The sequence below is a fragment of the Lissotriton helveticus genome, chromosome 3_1, assembly GCF_964261635.1.
Source record: "Lissotriton helveticus chromosome 3_1, aLisHel1.1, whole genome shotgun sequence".
Taxonomy (NCBI): Eukaryota; Metazoa; Chordata; class Amphibia; order Caudata; family Salamandridae; genus Lissotriton; species Lissotriton helveticus.
Genome location: NC_136061.1, coordinates 1,737,668,178 through 1,737,680,180, shown reverse-complemented (window position 1 = coordinate 1,737,680,180; position 12,003 = coordinate 1,737,668,178).

Below are 12,003 nucleotides of genomic sequence, written 5' to 3'. Positions count from 1 at the left end.
TGAATCGATGTTAAAGTATAATTAAATTGAAGAAATTAATGAATATACAAGATGCAAATGTATGTCATTTATCGTTACAGATACCCGACCATGCAGGGGTTATAAAGCATCTTTTTGAATATTTGAGTATTCTGCAAGAAAGGTCCTGAGGAAGGTGGTTTTATACCGCCGAAACGCGTCGACCTTGCGTATAAACTCGCACTTCAATCTGCGATCCCTCAGACGCAGAATAAGGAGTGAATGTAGTATGTATGATGAGAGTTTAGTGTATGCAATTGTAAGAATGGTCTATTTTCACATTGTTTTCACTGCATGGAATGGTTATGTTTTTTATTGTCTTTAATGTAGTACTATGTGTTTTATGAAATGAGCTTTTGAAAATGTACAAATTGAAATGATAAATTGATAAGTGATAATTTTGTACTATAAAATATAACTAAAAAAATAATAAAACTATAAGCCAAAAATAATTGATGTTGCCACTATGTGTTAAAGTATAACAGTTAAAGTGTTGGAGTTGTTACCGCCAGAACTGTAGAGGTCGTGGGGGAATATTTCTTATTGTGTTTTTTGTCTCTCCTCTCTTTCCCTGACCATTGAAGTAAATATAGAGGGGGTCCCATTCTTATGTTAATACAGCATCTCAATCTCTCCATTGCCCCATACCTTCTCCCTTTCGACTTCATACCAGGACACTAGTTGTAAGTATTTAAATCTCGATAGTTCTGTACCGATCTTGACGCTCAGGTATTCCCAAGGATGTACCCCCTCTGTGTCCGCCAGCTCTTCCCAGGTGTTAATACCTGCCCTCTTTATTGGTAACGCTAGACTGTCTTTCAGGCACTCCGGAGTTCCAGGCGATTCCCAGACTGGAGACAGGTCCGAATAGTAGCCTATCCCCCAGCTACGTCTCGCCCTGTGCCACAGCTCCAGAGCTGCCCTCAGGACCTTAAAACTTACCTGCTTAAAGAATCGAGGCGACCCATACTTGTACAGAAAGGCCTCTCCTCCTCCTTCAGCTCTCACCATCTTTCCCAGTAGTCTATCCCAAGCTGACTCATCGGGTTTCACCAGTAACATCCGGATGCTCTTAAACTGGGATGCTACTGCATAGAGGCCGATGTCGGGAAGAGCCAGCCCTCCTTTAACTAACCTGCATCTTAGTTTTTTCCATCTCAATCTGACCCCCTTATCTCCCCAAACAAAGCTCCCAATCTTGCTCTGTATCTTACTAATGCTCTCTTGCGAGAAGGTGAGCGGTATGGTAGGAAATAAATATGAAAGTTTAGGTTGAAAGACCATCTTTACCAGATTGTTTTCCCCGTAAATGGTTAAAGGAAGATTCCTCCATCTACTAAACAGACGGTCTATTTCTTTGGTCTCTCTGCTTAAATTGATCTGAGGGATTTTTTTCAGATGTTTCACAATATAGATCCCCAGATATCTGAACTCTGTGCTCACTGGCCCCCTCCACTGCTCCAAATTCCAGTACATAACCTTTGGTTTTGAACTATTTACTGCATAGCCTGACAGGGACCCAAATTCAACCAATAGCTCATCAACCCGAGGGATCGCCCTCTCTGGGTCACTTGTATATAATATCAGGTCATCTGCATAAAGGGCTAATTTGGAGCTATAAAGTTCAGACCTATACGGGGGATTAGTTTGTTCAACCTTATAGCTTGCGCCAAAGGTCAATAAATGTGAAATAATAGGGGAGAGATGGAGCACCCCTGTCTAGTTCCTCGCTGGATGTCATTACTTGATGTTAATAGGCCATTTAGAAGGATCCGCGCTGAGGCTCCCTGATAGTAATTCAGTAGGGTTTGGATAAAAATGGGGCCAAACCCCATTATCTCCAAAACCTCCCGTAGGTATACCCAGCAGACTCTATCGAAGGCCCTTGCCCCGTCTAATGTGTTAATGGCCAAGGGGACAGATCTTCGAACGGCTAGATCTATTTTGCCTATCAATAGATGTGTCTGATCCTGGATTTGCCTTCCAGCCACGAACCCCTTCTGGCCCATATGTATCAGCTTTGGTATCAGTTTTGCCAATCTCCCTGCCAAAATACCCAAAAAGATCTTATAGTCGGCATTTAGCAGGGAGATTGGCCGATATGAATCAGCCCTCAAGGGGTCCTTTCCTGGCTTTAAGATTAGAACTATTATTGCCTCCTTCCACGAGTTAGGTACTCTACCAGATGGGCTGTATATTGAGTTGGAAAAAGTGCCCAAAATGGGAGACAGCTCTTCTGCAAGATGCTTATATTCTTCACTTGGAAGAGAGTCCGAGCCAGCAGCTTTTTTATTCTTTGATTTCTTAATCTGCTCTGTGATTTCCTCCAGCGTGATAGGAGCATCTAAACTGTTCCTACCCTCCTCGGACAATATAGGCAATAGTTTATTACTCAGCCACGAGCGAATGGAACAAGAGGATGGAGACTGGTCCTCTTTATAGAGGTCTGAAAACATCGAAAAGAGGCAAGATTGCATATCCTTATTTTTACTTGATGTCTCCCCGTTACCATTAATAATCAGCTCTTTAATATAATTTCTGGTACGGTCAACTCTGGCTTGTCAAGCCAGTAAAGCTCCTGCTTTTTTCCCATACTAGAAATTATGCATATTTCTAGTGTCCCACTGCGCTCTACATCTTGCATCCAGCTTCCCTCTATATTCCAGTCGGGCCTCATCTGAGTCCCCATTATTTAAGCCATTTCTGTCCTTCTCTAACTGGCTTATTCTTCCTTCGATATTTTTTAGTACCACAGCCTCTGAACTATTCTTGGAGCAAGTGATACCGTGTAATCTCCCCCTTAAGCATGCCTTATATGTGTCCCAGATAAAATCCATTGTTGAAGAGCCTATATTCAATGGGAAAGATTCTAAAGTAAAGGCCTTCATAGTCTCAATAACTTCAGGGTCAAGGAGCATAGCCCTCTTTAATGGCCATCTTGGCTGAACCTGCAACCCTTTACTCTGAAAAGTAAACTGTAAGGGTGCGTGGTCCGAAAGGTGGCTTGGCATAACGGTAATCTCCTCTGCATTGTTCAAAAATTGTCTATCTATAAAAACATAGTCGATCCTAGAGGACTACACGAAATTCAAAGGGTGCACCAGGATCCCTTTAGAAGATATCCAGCGAAGCAAAAACCAAGGAAGATTCTGGTTAACTTTTTGACTTATACAGTTAAGGAGCAGATTCTGTCCTCCGCGCTAAAAGCAGGGTCCATCACTTTCAATAGTTCCAGTCCTTTCTCCTTTCAAATTAGATCAGATATTTCGCATGCAACTGCTACTAGACAGTGGGAGTTTGGAAGGAGATTGGAAGAGTTAAACAAAATCAGGGCTAAGGCACAGTTGAAGTTTCCAGCACTGCTCCGAGTAATGTGGAATAACCACATGAAAAGATCAAGGAGGAACAAGGGGCCAAAAAGTAGGGGGTGGAGGCAAAGAGATATGTAAACAATTAGCAATGCTTTAGAATTATTTAGTGCGGGCTCTAGCAGGAACAAAGTTAATTTAGGATGCTGCATCTCGAGGGGGGGGGGGGGCGAAAAGGCTTTGCCTTTTGGGAAGAAGGGGCACAGGCACATGGGGTTTCGGGAGGGGGTTAGGGGGGCACCCGGGTGGGGAGCATTGGGTAAAAAAAAACAAAAAAAATCTCATCTCACATTAATTTGCGATATACTACGCCAAGTCATGGAGTTAGCTATATGGGCTATTCAGGCAGAACGGGAAAATGGCAGGAAACCAAGGGTTGAGGAATAGAAAAAACATCTTTGTCTCCTGGAATGTAAATGGATTGAGGTGCCCTCGTCGACAAAGGCAAGTCTTCAAATATTTGGAATTATCCACTGCCCATGTCTGTTTATTACAAGAGACACATTTGAGTTTAACAGAAAGCCGATCAATTTTTCTAAAGTCCTGTGGATAAAATGTTTTAGTGTGTCTCACCAGACGACCCATAGTAGAGGCGTAGCAATATTGGTGAAACATGGTACTTCTTGTACCATTAAAAGAACTCAGACAGACTCCTCTGGGAGATGGGTAGTGGCCCAAATTACATTAAATGATATGGACATAGTGTGCGCCTCGTTTTATGGCCCTAATGTTGACGACTCGACTTATATACTTAAGCTGGAATCAATATTGATGTTGGAATCACTCCTCTATATTGTGGGTGGGGATTTTAATGTCCTATTGGACCCCATAAAAGATAGGTCCCAAAGATACGTCGTGCATTATTAAACCTAATTCATGATCTAGATTTGACTGATGTATGGAGAGCTATGAAGGGTAACCAACAGGGCTTCACGTTTTATAGCAAGAAATACGGTCACTCTTCTAGGAAATAAAACAAATAATTAACATGATAAGCAAAACTTTAAAATTAAGCAATTAATCAAGTACATATAAATACAAATATATATTATAACTTTCTTTACACCCTATTCCCCTAAAAAAATAACACAGTATTAAAATGACATTACTAACAAATGTCAAATAGCAAACAGGTTGGATATCCTTCATTTTGAATTGCCTTCAAACTTCCAAACCACTGAACTCCCTTTGGTTTTGTAAATGGAAAAATTCCCTGGTACATCTTTTTTTTTAACTAAAAAGAGATTTCTGAGGAAGCAATGTCCATTATCTCTGCAGAGATGAAGACCCCCCTTCTCTCATGTAAAAAAGATGGAATGTTGTTAACTTCTTTGAGGTAGTCCTCCAGTAAAACTCTGTTCTGTAAGTCTGTACATTCTGAACTTCTCATTCATGTGGTGTGAAACATCACTAGTTGTGCACAGTGATACTTAATCACAACTCTCAGAGGGGGAAAAAGGAGACTGCTTACCTGTGGATTGTTCAGGACTTGAGAAGAATCATGGTTAAGGCTTATCCTTGATGATCTGCTTCTGGTCAGGAAGTATATACTGACGTGACATTAGATTTAATATTCTCTTCCCTGTCCTCAGAGGAACCGCTGGGTTGCCGGGTTTGTTTTGGGAAATGTTGGTTTGTTATGCTTGAAATGCTTTCAGCTTTGCTACTATGTTCAGAAAAGAATGTTACTGATAAAACTGACCTGTGTTGTTAATGGAAATAAAAATGTTCTTTCTGACAGTCAGAAAATGTTTCATTCTCAAACTATTTGTACTCGGGTACTACTAATGCAAACTGAGACTATCTCCAATTTCGTTTTTTTTTTGTGACGCATGCTATTCACACATAATTGTCTCCTTAAAAGCATGGGGCCACATGCATCAATGTAGCATTTTGCATTTCCTAAATTGCGAAAATTAAGGAATCGCAATTTAGGAATTGCAAAATCCTGTGCATCAAGAAATCCTAAAAGTTTTTAGGATTTCTTAATTTTCGGTATTTGCGATTCCTTAATTGCGAATCGCAATTAAGGAATGGCATTACATTGATTCCTATGGGCCTAGAGGCCCATAGGAATCAATGCCGTTTTGCACTTTTTTATTTTGCGAATCCCATTTGTTTGATGCATTGCAAGGGTGCAGAGGGGGGTCCAAAGGACCCCTCCCCTGCACCCCTGAAATGTATTTTAAAGTGCATGTTTCACACACACATGTCCTAAGGACATGTTTGTCTGTAACATGAAAGTTTAAAAAATGCATTTTTGAGCATTTTTATTACTTTTCACAAATTACCACGAGGTTCAACCTCGTGGTAATTTGCACCCCCTAATTGCTAATTCGCAATTTGAAAAACAATCATGCATTGCTTTTAAGGAATCACAAATTTGCGATTCCTTAAAAGCAATCGCATTTTTGGACATCACTAAAAATAGCGAATTTCACAAAAATGTATGATGCATCCCAAAAACTTATTTAGGAATCGCAAACGGCCGAATTTACCGATTCGCACCGTTTGCACTTAAACCTAAATAGGTTGATGCATGTGGCCCATGGTTTCTTATTTTATGGATACCGGACTCTCATCCACAATTATGCAGCAATGCTTCTTCCTCGAGTCCACTCCTAGCTAAGGATACCTTGTTCCTGACAAGCACCAAGACCTTTATTTTTTCTAGCCGTCCTAACAAAAATACTTCAGGGCCTATTTATGAAAATAGTAGCATAGGGCAGTGCAGCAAGTCACCTTGCTGCACTGCCTTGTGCCACTGGGAAAGGGCAGGAATGGGCTTATTTAAGCAATACGTCCCAGTCCTGTCCATTACCCCTATGCTGGCACCGTTTTGCCAGCCTAAAGCCAATGCAGGCACCATTGTACCATGGTGCAAGTGTGCTTGTGTTGTAGGCAGGATTGTTTGTGTGTAGGAAGGAGAACCTTCCTACACAAAAACAATCCATAGAGGTGTTTTCCTAGAGCGCAGCACACCTGGAAAGATGAAAAAGCGAGGAAAAATACAGATATTACTCCTCTTTATGTCTCACCTGGACATGTATATCTTTTTAGCGCACTCCCAGGATTAACAGGTTTGGTCAATCTGGAAATGCGTAAAAAACCATGGGATTTGCGCGAGAACACCCACGGCAATGGTCATGGAACGCCTCCCTTGCGCAGAGTAAGTCAACGCAGCGATTTGTGCTGCGTTGCTTTACTCCAGATTTATGAAGCCACTCAAAGTCATGTATTGTGGCTTGGCGTGGTTTCATAAATCTGACTTAGAGGCTTGTGTCACGCATGTACCACTTTGCATGGTGCAAATGTGATGTAACCCTCTCATAAAAAGGCCCGACAGTATTTTTTTTTTTTTTTAGCACCAAACATATTTATTAAGGACGAAAGGCAGACTTTTTTGTCAGCTTGAAGTCACCAGCCCGAAATATTTGTATGAAGAACAAAATAGTAAACTGGAGCTCTGATTGCTTAGGTCTTTGTTCAATAGCATTGTCAAAACAAATTGATAACACTTTCCTGGATTACAAAGTTTACATTTATGTTCCAGAACAATATCAATGAACCTCATTGAAGTCTACACACATCACACCACAAAATGGCAGATGGAGCAAAATGTTTAGCTCCAAGCATCTCATAGTTAATCAAATTCCAGGTTTATCTATAACATTCTAATGCCTACGAATGTTTAAAATCTTTAACCATCCCGATCCAGAGTTATATACTTTTTTTTTAAGTTACCCTTCAAACACTATTTCACCAATCATGGTAAACACACCTAACACAGTTTCCCACAAATTCGACAAACGTCACCAACACTTGCTTTTCCTATGGACTAACTGACCTATTCACTGCATGAAATAATATTGACACCTCTTTAATATCACAGAAGTGGAACTTTATACACTGCGTACCATGATGCGATATGTGATGTCCACTAATGGCTTTTTCTTTTTTTAAAACCTTTATTGTACAGAAGGCGCGCACAGATACGGGCCTACAACCCACCGGGCCGGCCACCACAATTAAGAGACATACGAGGCAATACAGAAGAGACAACAGGATTTCTAAGTAGCTCGTATGAAAGGCAAAGGCAACAAATCTCTAAGTCGCCATCACGGACAGGATAAAAGTAGGTTAATTTTATAATTGAAAAAAGGGTGTCACAGGATAATAACAATCTGTAAAGTCCGGAGGGCCGTGGTGGGCCGTGAGCAAGCCGAAGTCTCGAATACAGGAAAACACCAACAGAGCAATACATTTTGGCAAAAGCAGAACGTGAGTCCCACATCAAGAACAATCGCAATCGCTGCTCAGCACCCACCCACCACTACCAGGGCACATAATAATAAAACAGCGAAAAATACGCTTACAAAACTAAAAGCCCTCCGTCACAACAACCCAAGGGAGGAAAAGAAAATGGGGTGGGGAAAGGGAAAATAGGGGAGGAAGAGGACATCAAAAAAAGGGAGGGGGAAAGTGAGGGCGCAGCGTCAGTGCACGCCCCCCACGGCTAACAAAGCACCCAATACTAATTCGGCACATGGAACTAGTGGCAACAGGAGAAATGAGTGCGTAGTAAACCGTGAAAGCAGACATACCAAAAGGGCCATGCCAGCACAAACACCCGGGGGGCTACGTGCCGACACCGCGCCACGAAATTAGGGATACATAAGAGCCATAGAACCGAAAAGAGGAACAGGGAAAGATACAATAAAAAGACCCCCCCCACCACCCCGCACAGCCCACCCTGCACCCCTGCAGAGGGCTATGGCCTACCCCCCAGCAGCGTGCCTGTCGCCCTAATTAGAACCCGAAATATAGAGAAATATAAGAAAGAAAGAATCACTTAGATTAAAAAAGGGGGGGAAGGGAAAACAGGGAATAACAGCGGGAGAGGAGCCACATAATCAAAACCCCTTCAGCTCCCACCCCCCCCGCCCAAAAATACTCAGAGCCCACGGGAAGATAATAAACACACGGATAAGCTCCAGGAACGTAAAGACGTATCAAACATAATCATACAATTATGAACGGATCACCCAACCATACCACAAAAGAACAGTCCACAGAGGCAAGATCAGCTCAACCCTGTCCTCGTTTTTCGCAAACTGTAATCGTCCAGCGCACCAGGAACCAGATCACATAAAACAGGAGGTGAATAACAGGGAGTCGAATCAAAAATACACTCAAGTTGTAGCGATCGTGAACCGGATGATCCAGAAAGTACAGTAACCACTTCAGGCAAAGCAGGCAAAGTTCCGATGAGAATACGGATAAAGCCGGTCCAGCGGCACCGTCACAGGATCTTCGTACGGCCATGTGAGGCAAAAGAGGCAAAGGAGACCCATCGAGGTCGGTCCAGACGGGATCCAGCCGGGGAACCTCCGGAGCAGAAGGAGGCACAGGACGAAGAAGGGCAGCGGACCCCCGTACATCCACACCAACAGCAGCCTCCAGGTCCACGACCCCAAGGAAAGTTCCAGCAGCACACAACAGAGATGAAGCCGCACAAACCGAGGGGGGTCCGGCAGGCCCAACAAAGGGACCCCCCTCCAGGATAGCGGTCGGAGCGGTCATGGGTGCCCCCCAGGAGCGCAGGGCGGCGAGGATGTCGCGAAGCGTAGGCTCACCTTTACAGTATTCAGCAAACGTGCCGCGCGGCGGACCCGCATCGTCGGTCCCCGCAAGGCCGAGAATCATGGGGCCGGCCGCCATCTTAGGAGCCCGGCGGGGCCGCTGCGAACACCGACCCCCGCCCGGGTATCAGCGGGCCAAAACAGGACACCGGCAACCACCAGCGGAAGTGCCACCAGGGCAGGAAGGGGAGCCACCAGAAGAATGCGATGCGCCGGCACCCCACACGCCGCCGGCACCGTTCTCCGAGTCCGGGCGGAGGAACTCAAAATGGCCGGGCCGGAGAACAAAGGGGAGACGAGCCAGATGTACGGTTAACCCCGTCCATGGAAGTCAGCTCCCCAACACCAGGCCGCAGGACCGCCGGACCAGGCCCGGGAGGCCGCAATCGGTCTATTAGCACATCGGCCCCTCCGACCGACTCCACACCACCACCAAGGGCCGGCCACTGCGCCTCGTCCAGCCCGGGCGCCGCCAAGGAGTGCGAGGCCCTGCCGCTCCGGAGGCCCCGAAGCAGACAGGGGCGTAACTCAGGATCCGTGACACCCAGGAATCACCGGAGCAAACGGTAAGTGCCTGTGAGTTATCGTCGTTCCACTGCACATCGTGGAATACTTCCCGGGGCAGGATAAAGTACAGGATATTCGTTGTAGTCAGGAGAGTGATCGGAGCCGAGCTAAAACGCGGCCATCTCGGACGCGAGCTTGGCTCCTCCCCCCCCCGACAGTATTTTTAAGAAAATCCCCCTAGTGCAGGTCACTGACAACAAATATTTAGGTCTCATGTTTTACTGGAATATAAAATGGGATAAGGGCATGGCAAATGTTAACACCTTACTTTTAAGGACTGTAAATGCCTTGAAAAGGTTTGATTTGCGGTTTGGGGCTCTAGCTGTAGATTCCACTAATAAAGGCAGTAGCAGGCAAGTTAATACTGCAGACATTATATAGAGGTGAATTTGTTGATTTAGACCGGCGTGTCAACTGGGATTCACAGGTAGGTCTGTCTCTGAAAACTTTGCTAGGTCCCCCATAGAGTTAGATGTTACAAGCAATAAGGCTCAAGTTAGCTCTGATTCTTGAACTTATGCTTGCCAGGAAACATGCCTTAATCTGCGGCGGCAGGCACAGGTAAACGTGGTGAGGCTGCGGGTTGGGACACAGCAGAGTGGGAGGGGGCTAAGTCAACAAACGACGGAATAGGTATAATTAAATAAATAAATAATACCTATTCCATCGTCTGTCGACTTCCCCTCCGCCGCACCCTGCCCCGCCCTACCGCGCTTACCTATGCCAGGCGCCGCTGGCCTTAATGTTTCTCTATAGCATCAATCAATGCAACGGGAAAGAAAAACTTTCTTGTTTGATGTTGCTGGACATAATGTTATCTTCATATGATTTTTAATCATCAGTCATGTCTGCAGTCATAGACCTACGATTTGGCATCTTTGAGACAGGCGACTCTATTCCACTGAGTACGTTGAAGAGAGTTCTTTGTGAAGGGATAAGGCATTGCTCAAAAGCTGGTGACAGAGCATATCTCATATTGAAACAGTCATCGCCAATTTGATTGTCTATCTAGGATGAGACAAGACCTGTCCATATGTGTCACAAGTCCCAGCTAAGCATCTAAGGAATATTATTCTCCATCTTCAGTTAGGAATTGATCCAAACTATAGAATTTCCATGCACAGAAAAAGAGTTTTGGAAAATAGTGTATATTGTTTCTGTGATCTAAAAATGAAATATTCAACTCATCCATCTTTTCCTAAAGAATACTCTTTTTTGTGTAAAAGGAAAAGGATACTATGTCCCATCTTTAGTATGGGCAAGAATAGGTAATGAAGCATGAGGCACTTTTTTTGCTATTAAGTCATTTGATGTTGCAATCATAATGTATACTCAGCTCATGCAAAGAAGGATGCTTTAACATTGTCTTGAGATGTCACTGTCAGATTAACATGAAAAGTCTACTTGTTGTAGGTTACATTATTGACGTATGGTTGTAACACCAGAAGCATATTTTATGATATATGACGAATTTGAAAGAATAATGAGGGATATTATTATTGACAAAAGAATGATCTTTTATTGTTTATATGTCTAGGTGAATTGTAATGTAATCACTCTGAATATTATATATGTCTGGAAAAGAGGTTTATTTTATTTTTGTATTTTTATTTCTGGAAAATATGTTGTTTTATATTTGTATTTCCATATAAAATGATTCTTGAAAAGAATACATCTAATAATAATAGAAACCTCTCTCAATCAGCAGCCTCCAAATCAACAAGCCTGCCTCAGACTTGGTGTATAAGGGTAATTTCCATTGAGTTATGTGAATTAATTAATTAGTTAATTAATTAATGAAAACTGAGAAACCACATTGGAGGAAACCAAATCATGGAAAACTAATAAAGGAAAGGCAAATTTTAGGGAATAAAAATAAGTTGGAAATTAAGGGAAACAATATAAAGCAAATATACTTTTAAGAAAAAACTAAAATGTCATTTAACTGGGTTAAAGTTCAGGACTGGTGAGAGTTTTTTGGGGTCAGGGTTGGGTAATGTTTAGGGGTGATCAGGGCTTTAGGGGTTAGGAATTGCTGGAGTTCCGGCATAGAGAAAAGTTTTTAGGGTTCAGGATTGGGTGGAAGTTAGGGGTGGTGGGGATATTTTAAGTATCAGGAATGAGTAGAGTTTGAGGGTATGATGTGTTTTCTAGGGTTCTGTGTTGTGTGTAGTGTAGGGGTGCTATGCAGTTTTAGTGTTCATGGATGGGAAGAGTTTAGGGCTGGTGAGGGTTATTAAGGTTTAGTGATGGGTAAAGGGTGGTGAAGAGTTTTTAGAGTTCCAGAGTGGATGGAGTGTAGAGTTGGTGACTTGTTTTTAGGGGTCATGGATGGGTGGTGTTTAAGGGTGGGGAGGGTTTTTTATGGTTCAGGGATGGGTGGGGTTTGGCTGTTGTTGGAAAGTGGG